A 16,259-nucleotide genomic window follows, 5' to 3' on the forward strand; every position below is an offset into this window, starting at 1 on the left:
TAAAATGTGTCCAACGTATTTTAAATATAGTTTGGCGGTATTAAATATATTCATAATGTGAATAACCATCATTGCTATCCATCTCCATCTAGCAAAGTTTTGAATAGTCATTAAGGCTACTTTTTTTTTTTTTAAATAAACGTATGGTTACTAGAAGAATGAACAAGTGCCTTAAAAGCTGGGCCCCAAACTAGATTTTCTTTAGCTTCATGTTTTGTCCTCAATTTAGTACAAATGCTCCATTGGCTTAAATATAACGATTAGGCAGGTTTTTCAAAGTCTGAGTGTAAACATGGTATTTTAGGAGGAGCCCCCATGTGTTTTCTACCCAAGTGGCCTTTAATCCTCCAGGCACACAGAAATGGTCCCACCCCCCCACCCCTGCAGTGTTCCAAGCTGGACTCTTAGAGGCAAGCTTCTAGGCCATTTTGTGCTTGTATAACATATCCCTTTTAGTTTCCTTTATGGCTTAGCTAAGGCTATTTATAGAAGGCTATGGATAGACTAATTGATGCTTATCTCCCTTGAACATGAGTGTGTCACAGAAACTGAGAATTCAGAATGAATGTTCAGAAGCATCCCTTTGTATTTCTCACACGTCATCATTACAAGTGCACAAAACAGTCTTACTGTGCAAATAGAGTGATTTAATGTTATAGCTAGGGCCATACCCCACCTTCCAACGAGTAGTGATTTTTTTTCCAGCTATGAATAAGGACTTTTTATTTTTTGACACAGGGTCTCACCCTATAGCTGAGGCTGGCCCCTAAATCATGAACCCCCTGCCTCAGCTCCCTAACTGCTGAGATTACAGGCATGTACCACTCAGCCTTGCTTTGCAAACTGTCTGGCTGTAATGTCCAACTGTAACATCAGGGGACTGTGGCCCATGCCAACAAATGATGGTAACACTCTAAGTAAGGTGTAGATACAAGCTCCAAGTATAATAAGAGACCGAGCTCTTTGTACCCTCATGAAACCACTCACACCATCCAATGAGTAACCAGGCTCTTCCCCCTCCCAGCTCTTCTCTCCCCCTCCCAGCTTTTCCCTTCCCTTTTGGCTTCCCTTTCTTTTTCCTTCTTCTTGGGGGAGTATAACTCTTAAGTACCCCAATTCTCAGAATTAATACATTAAGAACATTTCAGTATACTTAAGAGCTTGTTAAGAGGGTAGCCCTCACATTGGACATATTACTACTATAGGAAGGCACACAGACAAAATGGGGTGCTTCCCAAGAAACAAAGCATGAGAATTTTCTTGTCTTTGAAGCTCAGCACATCAGGCATAGAGCTCTTATCAGGATAATTTTAGAAAAAAATAAGAGGCATAAACGTAGTACTGGACATGTGAAGGCTAGAATAAAAATATTTTTAAATGACTCTTACGTTGGTAGAAGAAAGACGAAGACTAAGGTCACAGGACCATTTATCAGAGTTTTTCTAATTCCCAGGATTCATATCTAGGAATACTCTAAAATACTCAAGGGTTTTATTATTTCTAAAAGGAAAATCTAAAGAGTTAAAGGGTTGGCCGGGCGTGGTGGCGCACGCCTTTAATCCCAGCACTTGGGAGGCAGAGGCAGGCGGATCTCTGTGAGTTCGAGGCCAGCCTGGGCTACCAAGTGAGCTCCAGGAAAGGCGCAAAGCTACACAGAGAAACCCTGTCTCGAAAAAACCAAAAAAAAAAAAAAAAAAAAAAAAAAGAGTTAAAGGGTGAAATCTCGTCACCTTGTTTTATTCTGTAAGGGAGATTCAGTTTCAGCTGGTAGGCCAAACAAAGATTGTTCCTCTGTGATAAATGTTTGATTCAATAAAACAAAAGAGCTTCATACAACATTTGTGTCCCCTTCTTGACAAGGACAGCACCATAAAAGTTAAGCCTTCAGGAAAGGAGCAGATTAGACCTGATCTGTCTAGAGAACATTAGGCTGTGCCGTCAGCTATAGGTATAAGAATAATTCTTGTTGGTTTGTGCCTGTCCAATGGTCTCTTGTGTGCACATGAAAGAGTTAGGTAGAATTTAATTGTAGTACTGGAATCTGTTTGGGATAACATTATTCTTAATATTTAATTAAAAACAAGAGAATTCTAGAATCTGGTATCAATAAGCTTACACATGCAGATGGAATTCAGCAAGATAGTCTCCCTAAGTTGTGACTGTTTCTGATCAGATTCATTTTCTTCCTTTTTCATTTTTTAATTAATTAATTAGTTAATTAATTAATTAATTAATTATTTTTGAAACAGGGTTTCTCTGTGTAACTCCGGCTGTCCTAGAACTTGCTTTGTAAACTAGGCTAGCCTCAAACTCAGAGATCTGTCCGTCTCTGCCTCCTGAGGGCTGGGATTAAAGGCGTGCGCCACCATGCCCAGCTTCCTTTTTTGTTTTTGTTTTTTTTTTTTTTTTTGGTTTTTCGAGACAGGGTTTCTCTGTGTAGCTTTGCGCCTTTCCTGGAACTTGCTTTGGAGACCAGGCTGGCCTCGAACTCACAGAGATCCGCCTGCCTCTGCCTCCCAAGTGCTGGGATTAAAGGCATGCGCCACCACCGCCCGGCCCAGCTTCCTTTTTTATTTTTATACATTTTTAATTAAAATAGAATTATATCACCTACCCCTTTCCTTTTCCCCCCTTTAGGTGATTCATTTTTAAACCAGTTGGAAATTGTGAGGAGTCAGGAAAAGAAATCATATCCAGTGCAGCTGTATAATTCTCTTGGTTTCTGCATATTTTAGTTTGGTAGGATTAACAGTTTTCTCTTTTCTAGATTACTTTGTAAATGACAATGACATTTCCAAGATGCAAAAATAGGCTTAGATGGATTAAGTTGCAATGTATGGTCAAGTCTGTTCCCTGTGTCCATGAGTTCCTCCCGCCCCACAAGACAGGGTTTCTCTGTGTGACAGCTCTAACTGTTCTGGAACTAGCTCTGCAGACTAGGCTGGCCTCAAACTCACAAAGATCTGCCTGCCTCTGCTTCCCGGACATGTCCGTGTTTTATTTTTAACACTATATTCACAAATTTATGCACTGCTATATAGCAATTCTTAATCCAAAGTCACCTTCACTTGCAAAGAATTTCTGGAATGTTCAGTGTCCTCAATTTCTCACACTTCATTTTTCAGAGTGTCTTTTTTTTTTTTTTTGCTTCATTTTGGTTCAGAGTATAATTTTTAATGAAATGATGTCTATCTTCATTTTTAAAATCAGAAATGGGATTAAATATGTTCTAGGGTCAGTTAGGAAGCCTTTTTCTTATCTAAATCCTAACCTTAAAAGATTACCTTGCTGCATTTATTCAGCCATTATATTACTCTCTGAACAGTGCGCTGTAGACTGAATTCTGACAAAATTAAGACTAAAGGATCAAACTTTTCTAAGTAATGTAGTTGCATCCTTGAACAAAACTTAGACATGCTTATAAAAATATAAGCATGTCTAGCAACATGTCTATCATCTAATTAAAGATTATTGGGTACATGAAGCAAGAAAAATGGCCCATAATGAGGAGAACAGTCAAATGAAAATGACCTCATATGGACATGTGTGCCCAAATTAGCAGAAAGGGACATAAGACAGTATTACAATAATGACATATGTGTCTGAATAGTAGAGATATAGGACATATATTTATATTTTCAAAAAAACATTTGGGGATGAAAACTATAATATCTGAGATAAAAATTCAACTAAATGTGATTCAGGGCAAGTTAGCCATGGCACAAGACAAGTAAATTTGAAGACCTAGCCACAGAAACTATTCACTGTGAAAAGACCTGAGGGCTAGAGATGGTTCAGCAGTTCAGAGTCAGTACTGAGTACTAAGTTCCCAGCATCCACATGGGACAGTTCACAGCTAAAACCTCCAGCTCCAGGTGATCTAACACTCCCTTCTGATATCAAAGGTCACCACACCCCCCACAACCAATTAAAAATAAAAAGTTACAAACAAAACATAAGAAAGAGTGAAGACATTAATTTCTAATAGCAAGAGAATCAGTGCGCTGTGAAACAAATTTCCAGGAGTCTCATATACATGTAATTGGAGAAGAGACACAGCGGTAGAAAAGAAATTTGGAAAAATGTTGGCCCAAACCTTTGAATTTGCCAAAAACTATTATTGCACAGATTTAAAACACTCAAAAACAATTAAGAAAACTACACCCAAGCACATATAACCATACTGTTCAAAACCAGTGATAAAATCTTCAAAAAAGCTAGGAAAAAAAATTCTCAGCCAAAGAAATATTTAAAAGCAAAGACAAAATAAAGGTGTGTTCAGAAATGTTCAAGCTAAAACAACTCTCCACTGCAGGCCACAGTAAAGAACCGTTCAAGTCCTTCAGGCGTAAGGAACACAGGAGCTGGGAAAATGGCTTCGTTGGTTAAGTGCCTGCTGGTCAAGGACAGATCTGAGTTCAGATCTCGAGAACCTGCATGAAGCCGAGTATGGTAGCTCACATCTGTAACCCAAGTACTGGAGTTAGGGGCAGGGAAATAGGCAAGCATGCTCCTTGTAGCTCTCTGGCCAGCAAGCCTAGCTGAGTCAGTGAGAGATACTGTCTCAGAAGAATAAAATCTGTGGGGAGCAGTCAAGAAAGACCTCTAGCCTTCACAGGCAGAGACACCAAGGACGAGGACACAGTGTGGAACTACACACATGTACACAAAGGAGCAGAAATGGCGTCGCTACTTTGGTAGACTGTGCTGGCTAGTTTTTGTCTCGACTTGACACAAGGTAGGGTCACCTGGGAAGAAAGAATCTTAAGAAAATGCCTCCATAGGATTGGCCTGTAGGCAAGTTGTAGTAGAGCAATTTCTTGATTGATGTGGGGAGGGCCCAGCCCATTATGGGTGGTGCCACCCTCAACAGGTGGTCTTGGGTGTATAAGAAAACAAACTGACTAAGCCAGGAGGGGCAAGCCGGTAAGCAACACTCCTTCACGGCTTCTGCTCCAGTTCCTGCCTTGAGTTCTTGCTATGGCTTCCCTTGGTGATGGACTTACAAGCTGTAAGATGAAATAACCCTTTCCTCCACAAGCCGTTTATGGTTATGGTGTTTTATCACAGCAATAGAAACCCTAACTAAGACACAGACATATTAGAGTTGTTCTTAGTATTTAGTTCTCCTTTAAGGCAAATAATCACTTAAACAAAAATACCAACAAGGGGGTCAGCAAGATGGCTCAAAGGATAAAGGCACTTACCAAGAAGCCTGATAATCTGAGTTTGACCACGAGAATCCACACGGTAGAAGGAGACAACCGACTCCCAAGGGTTGTCCTCTGACCTCTGCATGTGCACTGTAGAATACTCACATCCACATACATACAAATAAACAAATGTCTAAGAAAATAACAACCGTGGAAAGACGAACGTTTGCATTTTGAACTGAATGAAAGTAAAAAACAACAGTGGAAAGACACAGGATCACACGGCTGTAGGCCTAGTTACTTGGGAGACTGAACCAAGAAAAGTTCCTTGAGCCAAGGAATTTGAGGCCAGCCTGGACAACACAGCAAAACCTTGTCTCAAAGACAAATAAAGAACAGCCAGGCACTGTGGCACTTGCCTTAAACCCCAGCACAGGCAGATCTCTGTGAGTATGAGGCCAACCTGGTCTACACAGTGAGTTCCAGGAGCTAGTGAGACCCTGTCAAAAAAGAATGGAAGGGAGGGAGGGAAAGAGGGGGGGAGAAAAAGAAAAAAATGGTGTGGTCTATGTACATGTACGTGTGTGTGGGGGGGTGGTGGTGGTGGTGGTGGTCAGGGTGTCTATGTTGAGTGCCTTCCTCTGTCACTCTCTACCTTATTTTTTGAGACAGAGTATCTCACTGAATCTATAACTTGCCAATTGGGGGATCTTGGTGGCCAGTAAGCCTCAGGGATCCACCTGTTCCACTTCCACCATGCCCAGAAATTTTTAATTTAAAAATTTTTTTTTTTTGGTGTATATGTGTGTGTGCCTGGGTGAGTTTATGTACAACATGTGGGTGCAGGTGCTCATGGAAACCAGAAGGCCTTTGAGCCCCTAGGACTGGAGCTACTGGTAATTAGGAGCTGCCTGATTGGGGTGTGTGTGTGTGTGTGTCTAGGAATTGAACCCAGGTCCTCTGCAAGAGCAGTAAGTGCTCTCAACTACTGAGCCATTTCTCCAGCCCACGTTAGGCTTTTTATGTGAATTCTGGAGATCCCAACTTAGTTCCTTGTCCTTGCAGCAAGCACTTCGACGGTGGAAACTCTGTAGTGCCCAAGTCCCCCCGTCAGATTTTGACATCTCTTTCAATAATTGCTAGAGCAGATACAAACTTAACATGTTAAGGGTAACACTATCAACCAGCTTGCACTTTTCACTTTTCTGGAGAAACTAGTGACAATAGTAGAACATACTGTCTTCAAAGTGGCATGTGAAACACACAGCACGTCACCACACTATGGCACTGTAACCACTCTAGCCTGTTTTTGTATAGGGTGTGAACAAAGAATGGTCTTAATAGTTTCAAATTTTTTTTTACAAAGAAAGAAAATATATGCCAGAGTCTGTATGTGTCCCATAAAACTTAAAGTATTTACCAATTGAACTTTTATAGAAAAAATTTACCAGCCTATATTCTAAGCCATAAAACACGTCTTTGTAAATTTTAAAGAATTCAAGTCATGAGAAATATGTTCTCTGACCACAATGGGATTAAATTAGTAATCAGTAACAGAAAGTTATATGGAAAATCTCAGTGTTTTGAACTAAAATACTTCTAGATAACCTACTGATTAAAAAAGGAACCCAGGGTAAAATTAGAAGGCATTTTGGCTCAGCAGTGGTGGCACACGCCTTTAATCTCAGCACTTGGGAGGCAGAGGCAGGTGGATCTCTGAGTTCAAGGCCAGCCTGGTCTACAGAGTGAGATCCAAGACAGCCAGCCAGTGGTACAAAGAGAAACCCTGTCTCAGAGGGGGAAAAGGGTATTTTGCATTTTGAACTGAATGAAAATAAAAACATCAAATTTCCTGCATTCCACTAAAGCAGTACTATGTAAAGTGTGACATTTAAAAATAAAATACTTATATTAGACAATGATCTCAGTTCTTACCTTATTAAAGCAGAAAAGTTAAACATACACACAAAGACAGAAAAAGGAAAATCAGTTAATTGTATCAATGAAACAAAAACTGATTTTTATATCAATTGATATAAAAGTTAATAAATTTTATTAAATTTGATATAAAAATTGATATAAAATTGATAAACCTTTAGTCAAGCATGATTAGGAAAACAAAAAAGAGAGAAAAAAGAGGAGAAAACAAGACAGAAGACATTAACAATATGAGTGGTAGTGTGGTGGAGCATGTCTATAATCCCAACCCTTGGGAAGTTGAGGGAAGTTAATCACACTGGCCCTGGAGGCCAGCCTTGGCTACAGGAGACCCCCTTCTCAAAATAACAAAAAGGATTAAGAGGTTATATGGAAATTTAAATGACAAGGGAGATTACAGAAATTTTAGGATAGATATAGAACTTAGATAAATTATTAGATTCCTTGAAATAGTTATTCAGAAGTTCATTCAAGAAGACAAAGATAGCCTGAAGAGCTGTATGAAAACTAAATTCTTAGTTTAAAACATTCCCACAAAGACATTCATAGATTTTTTTCCAAACATTGAGGCTAAAATGTACCAGTTATGCACAAACTTCTAGAAAACTGGCAAAGAGAGAGGTTACTTGCTAATTTATTCTTTTGAGGCTAGCATTATCCTGATACCAAACCACAGAACACTGCAAAAGAGAATTCCAGGATGGTTTCTTTCATGAACATAGATATGATAATTCCAAAGAAAATGTTACAAAATCAAATTCAGGAATATCTACAAAGGGATGGTATTATTACTAGCTGACATTTGTCCTAAGAATACATGGCTTGTTTCACAAATTCAGGGCTGGTGAGATTGAGATGGCTCACTGGGTAAAGGGGCTTATTGCTAAGCTAGATGTCCTGAGTTCAATCCCTAAGATCCACAACTTCAAAAAAGTTCCAAAAAAAGCACACACACACACACACACACACACACACACACACACACACACCGTAAAAAAATTAAATTCATCATAGTAAAAAAAAAGTCTGATTACCTCAATAGGAAGAAAGACACCTTAAACCACCACTACCTCTCAGCTGACTAGTAATAGAAAGTGCTGTAATTTGAACCCATAGCATCTCCAAAGGCCCATGTGATACAGGTATGATCTCAAGCCTGTGGAACTACTGGGAGGTAGTAGAGCATCTAAGAGTTTGGACCTAGTTAGAGGAAGTTACATCACTGAAGGCATGTCCTGAAGGGGGATTCTGGTCCTTTCTTGCCTCTCTCTTTGCTGCCTGAGGTGAACAGAACTCCACTGCACACTTCTGTCATGGTGCACTGTGCTACCGTAGCCCCAGAAGGACAGAGTCAAATTACCACTGACTGGACCCTTTAAAACCATGAGCCAAATAAAGGACTTATGCCTTGTAAGTTGGAGTTTTCGGGTATTCTGTTACAGTGTTGTAAAGCCGACTAACACAGACAGGTACTTCTTCAACCAGACACAAAGCCATCTACAAAGTCTGTTTACAAAGGCCTAGAGATAGCCTTATATATAATGATATAGATATCTACTCTTTGTATCATTTGTATCAGTGCAATCAGTCAAGAAAAGGAAATAGAACTGATGAAATCCATCATCCCCGAGCATTCCCAACCTCTTTATGATCCTTCCCCCTCCCACCCCTCTTCTTGGGGAATCACTGGTTAGCTATGACTATAGGTCATTTTGCATGTTTTAGAACTCTATAATTGGGGAATCGTGTGGTATGCATGCGATTAGTCTGAAATTGATAATTCATCCTTATAATCCAAGTTCATATGGAGCCGTTTTATGTTCATTCCATCCCCTCTTCAATCCCTTGAATTTCAGTTTCTCTATCACAGTAACTTTCAATTCACATTTATCAAAAGGTCTGATAGCTTACCATCACTGGTTCTCTCTCTCTCTCTCTCTCTCCTCCCTCTTCCTCCCTCTACATCAAGATATCTCTTCCAATTTCTCAGCTGTTGGTGACAAGATTTTACACCTTCAAGGTTACAATCTTTGTTCGTTTCCTTATTTTCTTTCCTTCCCCTGGCTAAAGACAAGCTATCGCTAAACTTGTTCCTTCTTTTGACCACTGCTTCCTAACGGTCTCTCGCTTCTCGGTACCAACCCTCGAGCCTTACCTTCCTATACCTCTTTCTGCACCAACCCGTACAGGCAGAAAGGACTTTGGCCAGGCACTCGAGGGGACTGTAGACACTGGGCGAAGAAGGAAAACTTGCGTCACTGGACAAAGTGAGCAGGTTGACAGTGTCTTTTTCCTTCAGTGACTACACCAGGAAGGGAGGCAGAAGCACAGACCCTCAGGGCACTAAGGCACAGACAAGTGCTGAACACGAGGCTGGTTCTAGGGCAGTCATACACAGTAAGCTTTCAGCCACTGGGGGGATAAAAGGAGACAGGAGATTGAAGTTTTTGCTGACCCCATACCTCAGCTGCGATTCTTGACATGGGCAGTATTTATTTCGTATTGCAGGGGGGAGTCTTAAAGTTCCTAGGACAAGGGAAAGCACCCAGGAGAAGAAAGCCATGCTGCTGGAGCCGACAGCTTAGCTCGACTTACCAAACGCCTTTCCTGACACTTCAAGCCTTTAAATATAAGCCCATTACCCTTTCCCTTCCCATCCCCTTCTCTCCTTCGCCTTTGGTAGGATCTAGCCACGCAGCCAGCTGGCCTTCAACTCATTATAGAGCCCAGGCTAGCCTCGAACTCTTGTTCCGCCTCCATTCGTCTTCTGAGTGTCGGGATTACAGATGTGAGCTGCTGTGCCTGCCTTCCTTCTAGTATCTGTGCCATCAAAATGCTTGGGAAATAACTGCCTTCTTCCTCCTCTGCAGTTTCGTCCATTGCTATGTCTAGTGCATTGAACACATACTAAGCAGGCAGTCAATATATCTAAATTTTTTTTTTTTTTTTTTTTTTTTGAGACAGGGTTTCTCTGTGTAGCTTTGCGCCTTTCCTGGAACTCACTCTATAGCCCAGGCTGGCCTCGAACTCACAGAGATCCGCCTGGCTCTGCCTCCCAAGTGCTGGGATTAAAGGCCTGCACCACCACCACCCAGCTTAAATTTTTTTTATACCAAATTCTAGGCCAGCCTGGGCTACGTGAGGCCCTGTCTCAAAAAACAACAAAACAACCTCCAAAACTCTCTTTCCAACATAAGAAAACAGAAGATCCCAAGGAAGTCTTGCAGCAATCATTTCTAAAAATCTAAGTGAAGAAAGGCCTCCAAAACTCCTACTGAACTATTCATTTCCTTCAGGAAGAAACAAATTTGAGGCATTTTTTTTTTTTATTTTTGAGTTGATCTATTACAGTGATTAGTCTACCCTAACTTAATATATAAAACATATGCAGTGTCCTTATGTGCACAATTTTGGTGGGTACCATTTAGATGGTAACATATGTGAATGTATTTCCACAGTTTAGAGGCTGTGGTTATGTGTAAACATTCCTTCCAGGAGTGGTGAGATGCGACTAAGCCAAACCGACTCCCGTTGTTCACGGGTTTTTATTGTGGACGAACACCAAGAGGTGTAAAGGCACTGTGTGTTTGCAGTAACACAACAGTGAAATGATATTCACTAAACACCCTAAAAGGAAGGCTGGAGAGGTGGCTCAGTGGTTAAACACTCACTGTTCTTCCAGAGGACTAGAATTCTGTTCCCAGCACTCACACTGAGCAGCTCACAATTGCCTGTGATTTCAGTCTCAGAGAATCTAACACCATCTTCTGGCCTCCACAGGCACCCAAATACACCCACACATACACTTAAATAAAAACAATTTAAAAAAAAATAAAATGCCATTTAAAAAACAAAATTAAATCTTAAAAAAAAAATTCTAAGAGGAAGGTAAAATGAAGTCCCAAGTCAGGTCTTTTTCTTAGATTTGCTTACTATGTGGTCATCACTGGTTTTGTGTCTATAACAAGAAATTGTTAAGAGTCGCCTCTACTCAAATAGCTAGGTAGATCAATTGGAGCACACTGTTCTCAATTATAAGGCTCTTTTTCTCAACTATTCTAACCAGTTGGATTGTGTGGCCCCAGAGTCCTCTTTCTTCACTAGCATTCTGGAGTGCTGACTGTGATGTCTTGGCGGAAGCCATACAGTGCCGGAAGTCATTTTTAACTTGAATGTTCCTTCCGATCCCAAACTGGCACTAAGGAGGTGCCTAGCAGCAACTGCAAGATTTAGAAACATTGTGTTTGAAAGAACCTATGTGCTAGCACATGCTAATGCCTGGGTGTGGAAGTCAGAACACAGTTTTTAAGAGTTGGTACTCTCCTTTTGTCTTGGGTTCTGAGCTTAGGTCATCCACCAGGCTTGCATGGTGAATGAAGTGTTTTTACCCCATGAGCCATCTGGCTGGCCCAATAATAGTTACTTAAGTGCTACTAGGAGAATTTTTTTTTTTTTTTACATTTAGGTGTTCTGCCTGCTTAGGTGTTCATGCACCATGTGAGTTCCAGAGGCCCTCTGGAACTGTAAGCCCAACTAAACAGTTTTATAAGTTGCCTTGGTCATAGTGTTTTGTCATAGCAACAGAAAAGTAACCATTACAAACTCTTTTCTAAATAATTTTCCTCTTCACACATGTTTGGGATCTTACTCCCCACCCCAGGTACATAATCCAGATCTTTTTTCCTATCTGTGGAGATCCATCCTCGCCGCAAGGTCATCTCACCCACATTTGCCACGTTTATGTTCTTTTAGGAGTCTTAGAATCTGTGTCCTGTTCCTGATACTTCTGTTGAGTTCTGGATTCTAATTCATTGGTTTGGCCAACAACTCCACTTCTAATTTAATAAAGACTTCTGAACTAGACATTTAAAAACACATCTTGTGTCTTCTATAATTCATTTTTCTATGTATCATGTCAGATGTCAATAAGTTACACAATTTTAATCAACTGGTTAGATTTAAAAAAAAAACAAGCAGACTTGAAATTACCATTAATTCCTTTTTGTGCTAGTTTACTGTGGCCTCTGAGCCACAAACCCTTTTAGATTCTGGTTCTGTGGGGGGTCAGGGAGAGGAGAAAGAACCTATAAGCACCGCTTCACTTCCAGTTCCCCAAAGTCCAGGGGCAGCAAGTGGCCAGCACTTGCCCCTCCCAGCTCCCCAGTGACCTTCCCTCCCTATTTTCTCAGTAGCAAGGGCAGTAACTGCTAACAGCGCTTGCTCCATTACTTGGGTAAATGTTTTTCTTTTTCAGTCCTATACCTGTTGGACCAAATCCTTCTCCTTCCTCCATTCCCTGCCCTGTGACAGGGTCTCACTATGCGGCCCTGGAACTCACTATGTAGACCAGATTGACTTCATAGTCTCCTGCCTCTGCCCTGCTTCCCGGGTGCTGGGATTAAAGGCGTGTGCCAATATCCCCTGGCAAGACACAGTCTTTCTATTCTGTGGCTGCTCTCGAAATATTTCGCAGCAGCCAGCTGCATGTTTCTCACACTTTGAAGCAAAATTCAAACTTTTCCATGGCCTACAATTTTTGTGACTAAACCTCTTTCTCGAGTCTCATCTCCCAGCTTTTCCATTTGACTTTTTTAAAAAAAATTATTACTGTTGTTACGAGGATTGGACCCAGGACCTTATTTATACATGCGAAGCAAGCACTCTACCCCTACCGCTGAGCAAGACACTTGGCCTGGCTTCCTCCTGTCTTGAACACCAGGCTTTCCCTCTGGCCTTTGCGGGCGCTTTTCTCAGTATCTAAGTTGCCTGCGTCTTTGCCTCGTTCCCTACCTCTCTTTACTCAGTTCTCTTCTCAAATTCTGATTTATAGCCTTCTAACAACTCTATCTAAGGTACCCGTTCTCAACCTTCCTAATGCTACAACCCTTTAGTACAGTTCCCCATGTTGTGGGGACCCCCAACCATAACACTATTTTGTTACTCCTTCATAACTGTAATTCTGTGACTGTTATGAACTGTAATGTAAACAGCTGATATAGGACGGACACACACACACACACACACATATATACCCTGTGGGGGTCACAACCCACAGGCTGAGAACCACTGGAAGCATCTCCTGCCTTCTAGCTTTTGATCTGGGTTCTCCTCCCCGCCACTCCTCGTCACACTCATCTGTCTTGTCACGGCAGTATGAACTTGACCGAGGCAAAGCTGCCTGGCACAGCGAGCAGGCCCTCCGTAAGCCCCAGGAAACAGGTACCGTTCAGGAACCGCAGGAATTGCGACACATAAAGAAGCAAACAGACCAGATCAACTGCCAAGAAGACACAACACACGTGACGCAAAAAGCGACACCACACAGTTTCGCTCACCTAGCACATACAGCAATGCATGAAATAAAAAAATCCTGTACTTTAGGATGTGCTAGAAGAGAATTTCGAATAACTAGCGAGAGAACTAGATCTGCAGAAAATGTTCAAGGAAAATGGGCATGTAATCTTCCATTTGGAGGCATATCCTGGTTAAGCTATTTCTGTTGTTAGAGTGAGATAAGGTCCGGGCTGAGGTTGACCTTGATCTCTTGATCCTCCTGCCTGCACATTTTGGGATTCTAGGTCTGTGCTCCCATACCCAGCTGTGAATAAGCAGATGATCCTAAGACATGAAGGAAAACCTTTTCAGATCTCCAGGCTGAACATACAATATGACCAAGAAGGACATCGTGCTGACCTTACCCTTCCTCTAAGCAACAGTCATCAAAAAGTTAAAAAAACAAAACAAAAAACCAACCAAAAAAACGAAACAAAACTGCAGTTTTCTACAAAGGTAGCACAACCTTAAACTGTCACATCTCAGTAACTGCCATCCAAGAGTTAATGAAACAGTTTTGTGAGGAAAGGTGCTTGCTGCCAAGCCTGACATCTCAGTTTGATCCCCAGGACCCACGTGGTGGGAGGAAGAGAAAATGACTCCTCCGCAAGCTGTCCTCTGACCTCCATGTGCGTACCACAGCGCGCGCGCACACACACACACACGCACGCACGCACAGACACAAACACACACATGCACAAACACAAACACACATGCAAATAAAATGTCATAAAAAAGAAAATGCAAAACACACACATACAAACACATGCAAACACACACACAAACACATGCACAGACACAAACACACATGCAAATAAAATGTCATAAAAAAGAAAATGCAAATCACACACATACAAACACATGCAAACACATACACATAAACACATGCACACACAAACACACATGTAAATAAAATGTCATAAAAAAGAAAATGCAAAACACACACACACACACACACACACACACACACACACCGTAAATACAGCACCTGTGAGCCTATGTTGGGAAAAAAGTAGTCAATAAAGTTCAGGAATGAAGTGATGGACTCAGGAAGCAGGATATGGGAGCTAAGATTTGTTGAGAACATCAAAATTTTAAATATAGATCCAAGCCAAACGACCAATGAAATTAAAATTACAGAAAAGAACCAAACATGATAAAATATCTTGTAATCATACATGATATTTTCATGAAGGTGATTCTAATTTTGAAACATGCAGATAACAGCTTTTTTTTTTTAACTTTCAATATGTAGCAACTAAGGTCATTTGTGGCACAGAAATATTTTCCTAAATGCTCAGCAATTTCTTTCAGTTTCTCTTCAAATCCCTATCCATGAATTTTTGGTCATATTTATAAAGGACACATCAAGGCTTATGTTTAAGATAAGGCCCTGTCCACATGATGAGGAAATATATATTTCTGAAAAATATTCCTTTAAAAAATAAACTGTAGGACCTGGGGAGATGGCTCAGTTTGCTCTCCAAGCAAGAGGACTTGAGCCTGAATATCCAGACCCATGTCAAAACTGGCTGTGAGCACACTGCCTCTAACACCCCCCCAACCCTCCCCCCCAACCCCCGTGTTGATACATGGAGACAGCAGAGCCTGGGAACTTGCTGGCCAGCCAACCTTGCCAAAAAGGCCAGCTTCGAGTTCAGTGAGAGACTGTCTCACAAATCAAGGTAGAGAGCAACAGAAGACACCCAACATTCTCTTGAGAGCCACACCCACATACATGGGCACACACAGGCACCTACCACCAACACTCCAAATTGTATTTTGAACTCACAGAAAGGTAAAAGAAAAATAACATAAGGAGTTTGCATTACTCTATTTAATGAACAGTTAGAGCATACTCAGCTCTTAATTATTAGTAGCTAGAATATTGTTGCTATTAGCCAGTGTGGTCGGGTTTTATTGCTGAGTTCATTGTTGTCCTTATTTTCTGAAAGCTAGAAGATGGTTAGTTTTTAATCACAGAGCTCATTCTTTTCCTTTGTCAATTTTCCAGAGATGCTATGAGCAACCAATCAGCATCATCATTTTCCTTATTTTTCCACAAATTGTTTATTTTCCACAAGTTTTGTGCACAGACTCACCAAATCGGTTGCCTTTCACAAACGGTGGATCAGGATAATCAAATGCATCTGTCTCCTTAAGTTTGTACAGAGTTCACGCCAAGTGCTTTCAACATTCTCCAAGCTTCCACGAGAGGTTTCTGTAGCTGTAGGTGTTGGCAAACTGCAAAGCCTAATCCAGATATTTAAAACAAATTCATCTTATACTTCTGTTGCTCTAGAACCACTTCTGGCACCAAAATCTGGTTAGTCAGGGTTCTCTAGAGGAGCAGAACTTACAAAATGAATCTCTATATATGTATATAGAGAATGGCTTACAGGCCGTGGTCCAGCTGGGCCAACTACGGCTGTTTACCAACAGAAGGTCCACAAATCCAGTAGTTGTCAGTCCATGAGGCTGGATGGCTCAGCTGGTCTAGTGCCAGTGAAGGAGAGGGAGAGGAAGCTGGCAAAGAGAAAGCAAGCTTCCTTCTTCCATGTCCTCTTTACAGGCTGCCAACAGGTGTGGCCCAGATTAGAGGTGGATCTTCCCACCTCAAAGATCTGGATTAGAAGTGGCTTAGAAATCATCTTACTTCAAATGATTTAATTAAGAAAAAAAAAATAATCTCTCACAGGTGTACCCAGCTATTTGGGTTGTAGTTAATTCCAGATGTAGTCAAGTTGGCAACCAAGAATAGGCCATGACACCAGGGTAGCAAGCATTCTGGCATATGGACAAACAGCATGTGCAAATCTATGCGGTAGAGTTTGG

This window comes from Peromyscus maniculatus, chromosome 9 (assembly GCF_049852395.1).
Source record: "Peromyscus maniculatus bairdii isolate BWxNUB_F1_BW_parent chromosome 9, HU_Pman_BW_mat_3.1, whole genome shotgun sequence".
Taxonomy (NCBI): Eukaryota; Metazoa; Chordata; class Mammalia; order Rodentia; family Cricetidae; genus Peromyscus; species Peromyscus maniculatus.